We start from the raw sequence: 13,514 nt of genomic DNA on the forward strand, positions 1-13,514 counted from the left end.
GCAGAGCTCCTCCTACAGGTGACATTGGAGCACAAAACGAGTTGAACAAAATAAAATACTGACCGGGGAACCATGTCCATCAAAATATGGAGACATACTGACTGTTTTTAGAAGAGAGACTGTAAACACCGGTCACACAGCTGGGGCCTGAGTCTGGTACAGGGCTGCTCCACACACCTTGATTTAAACGTTCTCACCTTTTCTTCTTCTTCAGGTACTTTGTATGAATTTATCAGCTGTTCTCCAGAAAAATGTACATTTACACACAGTGGAGAACATTTCCTGCATAAATCATTCAGGAAACAAGGATGGTTTAAAAGTGCTTGAATATTTACAATTTTTTTTTTCCGAAATGAAAATGGAAACACATGAAGTTTCCAGTCAATCACTGTCAATCACAAAAAAGACATTTTACCCTCCAACTTTACTGTTTTAATGCTTATTTCCTTCTTTTCATGGATTCAGCCATTCAACATGAAGAGGAAGACATGTACAGTATTATTCGGTATCAGGAGCGGACGCAGTGACTCCGCCTCTTAGCGGTTTATGGCGAACGGCTCGTGTTAAGAAGAGAATAGCCTGAGCATGTAAACACAGCACTGATACGATGACAGATGGCCGAGAGTCTGACAGAGCAGGAGAAACGCAATCTCCACACGCCCAGAATAGACGCTCAGCGCCGCTAAATTAGTGTCTCCTTTCTCCACCTGACTGTCCACACACCGCATGTGTCAATCTCCTCACCCTCCGGCATCTCCTGCCCTCCGGTAACCCAAGGCCGGGGAGAAATAACCAGGCCTGAAGGTGAAATATCCACTTACGTGTCCCCCTGTGACAGGACAAATATGACAAGTCCTCATGTATTCGCCTGACCGGAGCGCCAATCAATCAGAAACCGAAGCTCTGCGCGAGGCTTCGGGTTCCTGTGAGAAAACCGAAGGAGGCCAGGCTGGAGGAGGGCAGCGATGAATACAGCTGGATCCAGGCCGGAATTAGACCCGTAAGTCTGGGTCTGAGAGCGCAGCCAGTCTGGAGCAAAAGAAAACCACCTCAGAAGATCACGTTCTCGAAGTGAGGGTGGGAACGACAGCGACGGTCTGTTAATGATCGGTCAGAATCACTCATCAGCAATCAATCAGTCTGCATCGGTTTGGACGATAAGTGGAGCTGTGCTCCATACAAGGTCATACAGGCCACTGGGTCTCGGCTGGACTGGATTTAGGACCTACTCTCACCCCTTAATGGCAGGCTGAGAGCGAGAGGAGACAAGCACTGACCGTCTTGAAGAGCCTGAACACACAGCCAGACTTCAGTTTTCATTCTATCTTCTTTTTTTCACCCCGGGTAGAAAATGCAAACCAGAACCCCCCTTTCTGCCACCAGCCTTACGTTGAGAATCACGGGCATCATTAGTTAAATTGTTTTTGACTTGTGCAGCATGTTTCCTGGTTTGCCCATTATTAGATGGTTTGATGGTTTCATATTTAGCAAAGCAGTAAGTTGGAAGAATAGACAAGAAAAAGAAATAGCTTCTAGGTAAATACTGGCTGCGATTTCTACTGATAAGTAGTAGAGAGAGTTTTTTGGAAAGTACAAATAACTTGGAAATGTAACGATAATGTTGTTTTTGACTGTTTTCAGTCGGGGACGGTGCCTCTGGATTGGCAGACCGGGGTGGTGGTCCCCTTGTTTAAAAAGGGGGACCGGAGGGTGTGCTCCAACTATATGGGGGTCACACTCCTCAGCCTCCCCGGGAAAGTCTATTCCAGGGTACTGGAGAGGAGGATCCGACCGATAGTCGAACCTCGGATTCAGGATGAACAATGCGGTTTTCGTTGTGGTCATGGAACACTGGACCAGTTCTACACCCTCCATAGGGTGCTCGAGGGTTCGTGGGAGTTTGCCCAACCAGTCCACATGTGTTTTGTGGACTTGGAGAAGGCGTTCGACCGCGTCCCTCGTGGTGTCTTGTGGGGGGTGCTCCGGGAATACGGAGTCCAGGGCCCCTTGTTAAGGGCCATCCGGTCTCTGTAGGACCGGAGCAGGAGTCTGGTTCACATTGCCGGCAGTAAGTCGGACCTGTTCCCGGTGCATGTTGGACTCCGGCAGGGCTGCCCTTTGTCACCGGTTCTGTTCATAATCTTTATGGACAGAATTTCTAGGTGCAGCCAGGGTTCGGAGGGGATCCGGTTTGGGAACCACAGGATTTCATCTCTGCTTTTTGCAGATGATGTTGTCCTGTTGGCTTCATCAAACCAGGACCTACAGCATGCACTGGGGCGGTTCGCAGCTGAGTGTGAAGCGACAGGGATGAGGATCAGCACCTCCAAATCTGAGGCCATGGTCCTCAACCGGAGGAAGGTGGCTTGCCCCCTCCAGGTCGGTGGAGAGACTCTGGCCCAAGTGGAGGAGTTTAAGTATCTTGGGGTCTTGTTCACAGTGGGGGGCGGATGGAGCGTGAGATTGACAGGCGGATCGGTGCAGCGGCTGCAGTGATGCGGTCGTTGTATCGGTCCGTCGTGGTGAAGAGGGAGCTGAGCCGAAAGGCGAAGCTCTCGATTTACCGGTCAATCTACGTTCCCACCCTCACCTATGGTCATGAGCTTTGGGTCATGACCGAAAGGACAAGATCCCGGATACAAGCGGCTGAAATGAGCTTCCTCCGTAGGGTGGCTGGGCGCTCCCTCAGAGATAGGGTGAGGAGCTCAGTCACCAGGGAGGAGCTCGGAGTAGAGCCGCTACTCCTCCACATCGAGAGGAACCAGCTGAGGTGGCTCAGGCATCTGTTCAGGACGCCTCCTGGACGCCTCCCTGGGGAGGTGTTCCGGGCATGTCCCACTGGGAGGAGACCCCGGGGAAGACCCAGGGCGCGCTGGAGCGACTATGTCTCTCGGCTGACCTGGGAACGCCTTGGGATCCTCCCTGAGGAGCTGGAGGAAGTGTCTGGGGACAGGGAAGTCTGGGCATCCCTGCTGAGACTGCTGCCCCCGCGACCCGGCCCCGGATAAGTGGTAGAAAATAGATGGATGGATGGATGGATGGATGGATGGATGGATGTTTTCACCAGTGGCTTTTTTCAATCCTTGAACTCTGATGTGTCGTTGTAGCTGTCAGTGCTGTGTGGTTCATTTACACCTCATTAGCTTCGCCGACGTTACATCAGTAGGAGGAAGATGCTCTATAATCTGGATGTTACAGGAGGAAGGTAATCTGTCTTCTTTAGCATTTATGAAGTGGAACAGTAACAAAAGCTTAAACTGTGGTGACTGTATATCGTTTCACTTTTCCCAATCTGACAGCAGTGTAATGCTGCCGTAACATCACACAAAACCATCCAGCCAGAATGTTCAGATATTGTGTACCGTCAGGTTAAATCATTCATTTCATGGCTGGAGATTCTGCTCTCCGAGCTGAGAGTGAAATCGCAGCCCGTCCATGAAGCCATGAATACTAACTACAGTAAGAGGTACGGCTGGAGTTTACTGCCACGTGCAGCTGGCTGCCGTATGATATGGTAATGATTTTCCACTGAGACTTTATACAGCACAGAGTGAGGCGGTGGAGGGGTGGAGGAGGGGTGGTGGAGGGGTGGGGAAAGAGTTATAAAACCTGTTTACAGATAATGTCACATTTGCATATTTTCAGAAAACTCATAATGGTGGCAGGGCTTTTCTCAGGAGGAACTTCAGTTTGAACTAAATTTACACATTATGAAGGGAGAAAACTACATCTCATCAAAATGGCATCACAACAAAAATGACATTTCATTGGTTTTAAAGCTTCGAATGGCCGAACACCGCGAGGGTTAATCACCCAACTGGCTTCAAATGGTAAATCATCTAAAACTGCAAAAACTGCAAAGATCAGACAAATATTTAAAGCTTCAAGCCTCATTTACATTACGTTTCAAGAAAACACATCGTTTTTGTGTTTTTGTTGTAGAAATCAGTACATGTTAGAGGTGCATTAAGGAGTTTTTCAACTTTAGAAATACTTATTTTCCACCATAAATATGTTACACATTTTTAATGATGTGTACAATGTGCCCTGACATATTCATTGCAAGTACCTCTAACAGCCCTAAATTGTCACTTGAAAGTTGCAGTGCCGGTCCGGCACCAGCATTTTTTTGGGGGAGAATTTGAAAGGAATGACGTAATGCACGCTCCGGCTGGCCTGCTTTAGTTAAATTTCATTTTGTCCGCCATTACTCCGCCAGATGCTTAGTGAGCAACAACTGAGCAGGAGCTTCCAGAAAGTAAGAAAAGACTGGCTTCTAGCACTGCCACAGCTCCACACAGACTCCACCAGGTAAAAGAAACTTAAATCTTACTCAAGCGCTACTCAAAGAGCGAGGAAGGAGTTCCTCTCTTCTGTGCACGCGAGCCACAGGCACGAGTTTTTCACTAAGCTGCATTACGCCCAAGGCCTGCAGGGGGTGCTGTTTCGCATAAAATGTGGAAACTCCTTAAGGCACCTTTAAACATGAACAAACAAGCACAGACAGAACACCAAGTTGGAGCGTGAGCAGAAGAACTCTACTCCACCCTTGTGCTGTTTCCATGGAGACGGAGTTCAAGCCTTTTCGAAATGTTCCACCTTGGGAGCAGTTTTCAAAACAGTGCATTTTCAGCCGCTCACCTGAGTCTGCAAACGGTCTCCCCAATGCAAGTTTTTATTTTCACTTTAAAGCAGTGTCATGTTCAGTCAATGGGGCCTGAAACACATGAAGCAATGAGGAACAGTTCAAATGGACAGCTAACAAAAAAAAAAGGAATGAGTTATTGATTTTTCTTGAATTTTGTTCACCATAAGAAACATTTGTTTCTTGAGATCAGTTCAGTTTGATGGAAATTTATACAAAACAGTTTCGTCATGAAGTTTCCAAACGCCTGGAGGAAACAGATCATAAAAATAATGGAAGACATTTCTGTCAGCGTCTGACGTCCTGCTGTTGATCGGTTAGGGTGAGTTTGTCTTCAGCTATGTGACTGCAGGACAGAGTGAGAGCGGTCAGAATATTCCTGCCCGGCCTGCTGATAAGTGGCTCCTATATAAAAAGCCACATGTTGATTTGTGAACATGAGCGAGGCGTCTTCCCGCCGCCGCACACAGTCGGCGTTAGCGCTCAGTGAGACGTTAGCACCCCGTCCCCGAGCGCCGGTGCCAGGCGGCCACTTGACCGCAGTGTGAGGACTGCTGTTGATTGTTGCGGGGCAGGTGACGCGGTGTGGCGGCGGCGGCGGCGGCGGCCCGACCTCGTACTGCAGCGCTGGATAAGTGGAGGTGTCAGTGACTGGCTGATGTCTATATCCACGGGCAAGAATTTGTCGAGTCCTCCACCCAAAAGGAACGTGGAGCAGCGACAACCTCCCGCCATTTCAATGTCCTTGTCCACACACACACACACACACACACAGACACACACACACACACACACACACAGCTGTCCACTCAGCCCGGCTCAGAGGGCACACACTAATGGAGTGTGTGAATGTGATTTTTCTCCACTTCTTTATTTACTCTCAGAATTTATGCTGAACTATTTCCCTCACACACCACGTGCATGCCTGCCATGCCTGTGCACTGTTACCACATATGTGTGTTTGTTATTTTAAAATGCAGCAGGTGGATCAGTGTACACTTGTGTGTGTGTGAGAGTGTGTGTGGAGCCGGTGCTTCCTGGCTCCTGCGCCGTGCCCAGTAATGCAGACAGGCAGTCTGAAGGCGGCCCCCCGCCCCCTGTCAGAGGCCAGCCCTTGCTCTGCTCTGACCTTTTTAACACCTCCAGCCCCCTGCAGCAGACACACTCACCTTTTTCTGTTTTCACAGTCCGTTCAGCAGCGGCAGCATGTTGAGGAAGTCACCTCTGTGTGTCATTTCGGTTTTCATGCATTTGAAGGGGATCAATCAGAAACCTGTTGATACGACATTTTCAGGTGAAAACAGAAAACTTTCACAGCGTCAATGATGTTGGAGACACTGAAAATGAAACTTTTTCAAACGGTTCCAAATGTGGAACTTTTGAAAACACTTCTCCTCTGTCACCATGGAAACCGTTTGTATAAAACTCAACAAAACCCAGATTTTTTACACTATATGCGTCTCTACTGGATCATGTTTAGGGTTAGATTCCAAATTGTCAATAATCTTCAAACTATTTTTTTCAACATGCTCACTGACTCCTGTGCTGAAGGTGTCAGAGCAGCCCCACTGCATGATGGTACCTCCACCATGCTTTACAGTGAAGCATCATTTGAAGGCCTGCAATCAGACCACAACTCGAGCCTGCTTCAGTTAGGATGTCCAAAGCCAACTTTAATACAATGTGAAAGATAAACGTTTAGTGGAAGTTAAACCACAGCGGGCCGGGGGATCCTCAGGAACAGCTTTACCCCTGCAGCTGAAGCAGGTTCATGCATGACGGAAAACATCTGCTCGCTGGGTTTCATGGGCTTTTTATTGAGAATATACAACATTTGCACTGCGAACTGAGTGAAGGTGAATCCACTCACCCGTTCACTGAACTGTCATCAGGTTCTGGGTGCACAAGGACCAATAAACCCCGGAAGAAAGAAAGGCAATGCATTCAGGGAGAAGGGGAGACTTCTCTCTTCGTTCCCCTTCAGCTCCAGACTCTCATGGTGATCCAGCCTCCTGGAGCTGCAGGTTGACCTGCTGGAGACCTGTAGAGGTGCTGGGGCTCATGTGATGGCAACAAATGTAGGTGCTGGATTAACTTAGTATGGCGTTGTGTCTAGAGTGATTTACAGTAATAAATCATCTGCTAAATTGTTGTAAAAGTCTGCTAAATTGCATTTTCTTTAGTTTAAGTGTGTGTGTGTGTGTGTGTGTGTGTGTGTGTGTGTGTGTGTGTGTGTGTGTGTGTGTGGCTGTAGAGTGTCAGGGGATCCCTGCAGGTCTTGTTAGCACAATGAGAAGCAGTCAGGGACAGTGTTTGTGCAGGTGGAAGCCCCTGCTGTCAGGCTGAGCATAAATCTGCCAGGGGAAGGAGCCCATGTGTAACCCGCTCCTCTGCCAGGACGGCATGTTTAACTGCCACTGACCACACCGAGCCGGTGTGTGTGTGTGTGTGTGTGTGTGTGTGTGTCAGAGGTTAAACTGTCTGATTGACCTCGTCCCTGCTCAACAGGTTCACTTCTGTTCCTCGATACGAAACACACCAGCAAACCGCTCAACACACATTTATGTTTTAATGTTGCCATTTCTGACATTTGAGGGTTAGAAATCATTAAAAAAGATCATTTATCGAAGACAAGAATCAGAAACAGCATAAAAATGCATCTCAGTGTGAACGCAACGAAGACACGGTCAAACTAACACGAAGTTCAAAAAACCACTAATCATCACAAACTGTCTTTATAAATCAGTCTTAACCACAAATTCACCCATTTTCAACTTAAATTAGTGACTTATTCATAGCCAGGGTTAAAATAATGTAAATGAAAAACCCCGATGTAGTGCCACAAATGGACAGATGGAGGGTTTTCTATCAAGGACATGATTGAACTATCTATTCATCCACACGGGAAATTCAATTTCCAATAGTATCCTCAGATTAAAGAGGAAAACAGTAAATACTGAGTCTGAGTACAGTACAGCAGTGAACAGCTCGGATCAGGACCAAAAATGTCCTGAAAATATTCAGGATGTCCTTTAAGCCGTTTCAAATCTTAAGCCATGAGAAAAACACACTAAAATGAGGAATATCTCCAAAAAGTTAACCAGGAGGAAGATGAACTGTGGACAAAGCTCCACCTAAACATGAATCCCTCTGATAACCGGTTTGATTCCATCTGATGTTTTAAATGAACCACCTCGTCTGGAGGTGTTTGTTTTGGTGTGTTTTAAGGCAAGGGTTTCCCCACGTTAGTCTTTTGTTAGTCTCATTTACAAACAACATTTTCACTGAGTCACTGAAAACACAACTTCCTGAAATCGCTCCGGTTCTGTCTCTGTGTAAACGGAGGAAACGCTGCTCCTGGTCCTGCTCACGCCGTCCTGGTGAAGACTTCTCATCATGCTCAGTAGATGGACAATAAAACAAGGTTTTTCTCCAGAGAGTCAAGAAAACCACATCTTATTTAGCGTTTCTGCTGTTTCCGTGTAAACAGACATTGTTTTCAAAAGATAGCAGTACATATGAAACTTTTCTGAGACAACATGCAGAAACGATGCCTTTTCATTTGAAACGCTGTCATGTCAACAGCGTCTAAGAATCAGTAAAGCCTCGTATCGGTGTCCTGTTAGCATCGTCCACAGCAGCGTTGCTGTATTTGTTTTATTTTTGACAAGTGGCTGAACTGCTTCCTTCATCTCATGTCATGATCTTCACTCTTTAGTCCAGAGGTTCTCCAATCATCTGGCTTTGATTGATAACTTTTCCAACACATGGAATTAAAACATGATACAGTTGAACAGCCAATGGGGAAGAAAAGAAGGGAAACAATCCATTCATGCTCAGTTAGCTACACCTGGATTAAAACCAAGTCCCCGATATAAACCGAGAGTGGTGTGAAGATGGGCAGAACTGATGGATATCCATGAGTCTGGAGATCAGAGCACAAGAAGTGATGTTTAAATGAGTGGCTTTCTAAACGCAGTGTTGAAAAATGGCCCTCGGGGGTCTGCTGGTGTGGAAAGTTCCCACAGAGCTCAGAGGAAAACCTCCACGTCAATGTTTGACTGAATAACGTGCTGGCTGTAATCACTCAGTCACACATCCAGCCTGCGTTTGCAGCTCCATTAACACATGTCCGGATCACAGCAAAATGTTTAACTGACCGCTCAAACATGTAATAATGAGTGTTCGGTGGCGTCCAGTCAGGGCAGGCTGCCGCCGGTTAACGTTTAACTGCTTCACTGCTGAGTTTCCGTCCAGTCAGCTCAGAGCCTGGAGGCGAATCCTCACCAGCTACTTCTCAGACGCACAAAATGCAACAAAAGCGTTCCGTCTTCATGTGAAAACGTTGCCGCGTAGGCCCGGTGAGGGACCGGCGACCTGTCCAGGGTGGAGCCTGCCCTCGCCCATGAGCAGCTGGAATTGGCTCCAACACCCTGAGACATGGAAGATGAGTGGATGGGAGGTACCAGTGTCTATGGGAAACAGGTTTCAGTACAGTATGACATTCTGAATGCTCTATCGTAGAAGATGGGTGAGTGTTGGTATGGTCCTCTCTGCTCTCTGAACACACAGCTGTTACCAGGGTGTGAAACAACCCCGCAGCACTCCCGCCTCACACACTCACTCCTCTCCGCTGCCATTTTCTGGGTTTTCTTTCAGATCGGACGGTTGTGTGTACGACAAACAGCTGGCCTCACATCTGGAAAGGCTCTGCTCAAAGCCCTAATTGACTTACAAACACGCTGTTTGCCTTTGTGACGAATCCCCTCCTCAGGGACTCCAACCACTGACAACACACCATCCCTACCGTGGATAAACCTTCTCCTGGCAGAAACAGCCTCGATATGCTCCGTCTGATGCAAACCTCACTCATCAATAACGTCCGACGGAGAGACTTCAGCAGTCTCAAGGCCTGATATAACGTCAATCACATTCACCCGTACACTCTCATACAGGCACACCATGCTCAGGGTCTTCCCCAAAAACATTTGGACCTGCAAAAATGAGGAATCGACACCACAAAATTTCTACTGAAAAGCAGCCGGCTCTACAAACAGATCCACACCCAGCTTGAAGAGATGTGAGATGCCAGCTGTGTCCATTCCCTTTCTGCCAATAGAGTTCATGTTACTGTAGTTCACGCGCTTACAGTTAAATCTCTTGCAACACTGACAAACTGTCCACTTGCTTTGTTTGTAAATCTGTCACGGGCACTTTCAAAGCTTGCTTCATTTCTATAATGAGCTGTTTGGCTCTTCAGAGCATATCTCCAGGTCTCATGAATTACAGTGCTGCGTTACAATCCAACCATTGATCACTGGAGCGTGGTGTCCACCTGTGGGTTGGAGTAAATTCTTCTCACAGCCAGAAAACATGCCTCTGAGGCTGACTTGCCTAACCACATTGCCTGTGGGTGTGAGAGTGAGTGTGTGTAACTGGAATTGTGTTCTGGACTGGTGGTTTGTCCGGGGCGTACCGAGCCTGCGGCTGAGTGACCCTCACCCGGATGAAGCATTGTGGACGGATGACTAACTCATGCTAACAACTTTCAATCCACCCCTCCTGTTTATTTCCCCTTGATTAGCCCAGGAAGAAAAGAACGATGCTCGATTAAGTTGTTGAAGGTCTCGAGCGGAGATGAAGGAGTGCCGGACTTCACTCAGCCTCTCCTTGCGGAGGTTTCCCGGTGTGAGCGGCTGATTGTGTGCTGCTGATGCGCTGCGCAGTAACAAGCTGGAGTGGCTGCTTGGCTCGTCCCCATGAGAACCACCTGCTTCAGAGGGATGTTAAAGTGTAATCCGGCCTGCCTCTCCACACCCTGACAAAGGAAGCAGTGTGGAGTAATCTCCAGCGCAGTGCCTAATCTCTGACCTTAATCACAGGGACTCGGTGCGAAGAAGAAAAAGGAAAATAAAAGGCCACAGTCTTTTTGATACAGGCGCCGCCAAATGGTGTGTGCAATTAATCTCCAATTCAGCTGCACAAAACAGCCAATTTGTATGTTAAAGAAGGATGCTGGAGGCAGAACAGGACGCTGGTGGTTGGACACTCCGGTCGGAACGTTTGTGGCCTCCTTCTGCCGCCCGGTGAATGGTGGCGTTTTGATGGCTCGCCATGTGGCGGGACAGTGGAGGCCCTTTCTGGAGGTTTGAGATGGATGCAGAGGGGTGGACGGAGGAGGGAGGGGGTCGTAGGGTGGGATGGGTGCATGTAGAGGCTGGAGGTCACCATGAGACATGAGGCAGGGTGGCTTCTTCTTTGTTCCCCATTATCTCCTTAAACACACAACGAGTCGTGGTACACTGCTGTCACACACTCTGCCATGGTGGTCCCAGCAGCAGACAGATGGCCACTGCAGCCACACACACACACACACACACACACACACACACACGCTCAAACACACACACACACACACACACACACACACACACACACACACACTTCTTTCTTCTCGCCAATGGGCAACAACACTGCAGACATGTAGTTAAACGTCAGTGACGACTTAATCAACTGTCTTTTAATGTTGAAATATTACAGAGCGGTGATTTAGCCACAGTGGCCACAGTCTTCAGAGCCGATCAGTGCTGCTGGAAACCTGTATCCTGGAAAGCTGTAAGCTGTAAAGCAACACCAAAAGTAATCTAATTACTTTACTGTTTTAACAAACAAAAAAAGACAAGCCACACCCCAAGCCTGAAGGCCTGAACTTTCTTTCTTGTAATTTTCTCCTGGTGACTTTCAATAAACCTTCAGACACAAACTATCTGAAGATAAAGTCACTTTGAGGAACTTTGGATTCATCTTTTTTATAAGTTTTCAGTCGATTCAGAATTCAAGCACAGAATCAGACCGTTACTTTTGTTTGAACTACCACTGTACCACCACGTCAGGGCAAGGGGACTTTAGATGTATGGCCCATTTCAGACATTTCAATGTACAGCCAACGACAGCAAAAGCAAAAGCAATGACAGAAGAATAAAAAACTTTGAAAGAAAAATGCAATAATATGAATGTAACCAAAAATTTAATCAAGAAGAAGACACTCAAAACCGTGCATGCCCCAGCCGGATGAGGATCAAGATGATTTGAAATTAAACCACGTCTTCCTGGCCCCATTATCTGTTGGCATGTCTTAAGAAAAAAAAAAAAATTAAAATCAAAATCCATCCGTCGAGGTTTTTACTTTCTCAGTTAACCAATTAATTAACCCACCAACTCATCAACCAACCAACCAACCCATCAAACTAATCTACCATCTAATCTACTTGTGAAACGGCCAACCAACCAACCACCCGACCAACCACCCGACCAACCAATTGACCAACAACCCATCAAGCTAACCCTCCAAATAATCGACAAATTGACCAACCAACCTATCGATCAACTGACCTATCAACCAACAAACCAACCACCATTAAGTCAACAATCCAACCAATCAACTGACCAACCCACTGAACAACCAATCATCTACTTGACCAACCAACCAACCAACCAACCAATTAACCGACCAACCACCCAACTGACTGATCAACGAACAAAGCATCAAGCTAACCTCCCAACAAATCTATGAATAAAATTAACAACCAACCAACCTATCGACCGAGTGACCCATCAACCAATAAACCAACCACCATTAGGACAACAATCCAACCAGTCAACTTACCAACCAACTGACAAACCAACCAACCAAACAACGGACCAAATGACTGAACAAGCAATCAACTAATTAACCACCAACCAACCTGACCAACCACCCAGCAGCCGTGAAAACAGGCTGTTGGGTTGTAGTTTTCAGGGAGTTTGTTCCAAACATTCGGAGGATTAAAACTGATGGCAGTGTTTCCATGTTTGGTTGTGAGTCTGTAACAAACAAGCAGTTTGATCCAGACAATCGTAGAGATGAATGACCTTGAATGGGTCATAACATTAAAGGGATTCTGAAATGTATTTTGGGCTCAAACCATGCAGAGTTTTGTAGAGCAGTATTTTATTTTGAAATGTATTACTTGTGTTCAGAATGTTATTGCCGAGACCCGAGAACCGAATGTGAAGCATAAATCAAGTCCCAAAAAGACGTGTCTTCCAGTCTGTTTTCCACAAATCACACAATAAAAAACTAGTGAAAGAATTGGTGTGTCTCACCTGCAAATTAGAGCTTTACTTCGGAGCTTTAGCTAACAGACTGCTGATGTTCATGTTGACTGAGCGTCACAATGTTTCTGTTGTTTCTCTCTCACCTTGACATCGGCATGCACCGAAGTTGGTCAGTGAGCCACTTAACAGGCAAAAACAATCAGAGCAGCCATCTCCAGCCGAGATGAGCTGTGGAAAGCGCCGTTTCCTCGTAATTGGCCATCAGTTGTTGAGTGGTGTGAGCCTGATTGGCAGGAGGCACCAGCACACACCGAAACGTAGACACAGGAACGATCAGGCTCGAGAAACAGCGCAGGCATGTCTTCTTCTAATTGGATTAAGGAGTGTTGTGAATTGAGGATTTGTGTTTACAGCTTGTGGATGCAGATTGAAAGGTTGTGTCCTTTCAGTGAGGTGTGCGACAAAGTTTCTGCAGTGAAGACCTAAAGAGTGAGAGAAAGATGACCATCAATACAAACAGAAACAAGCTCAACCGTAATCTGTTCAGACTTCATGCAATTTATTTTTATTTTTTTCATATAAAAGAGACGGAAGATTTTGTATCAAGTGTTGAAATTGAGGCTTTTTGTTTGTCATTTTGAAATTTCAAAAAGTTGTCTTTTTCTCATTCTGTCACCTCAGAGAATGTATCCATGTGAAAGGAGAATATATATATGTGTGTAAGCATGAGAATATATGTATGTGCAAGGAGAATATATGTGTGTGAAAGGAG

The sequence above is a fragment of the Salarias fasciatus genome, chromosome 11 (assembly GCF_902148845.1).
Source record: "Salarias fasciatus chromosome 11, fSalaFa1.1, whole genome shotgun sequence".
NCBI classification, from domain to species: domain Eukaryota; kingdom Metazoa; phylum Chordata; class Actinopteri; order Blenniiformes; family Blenniidae; genus Salarias; species Salarias fasciatus.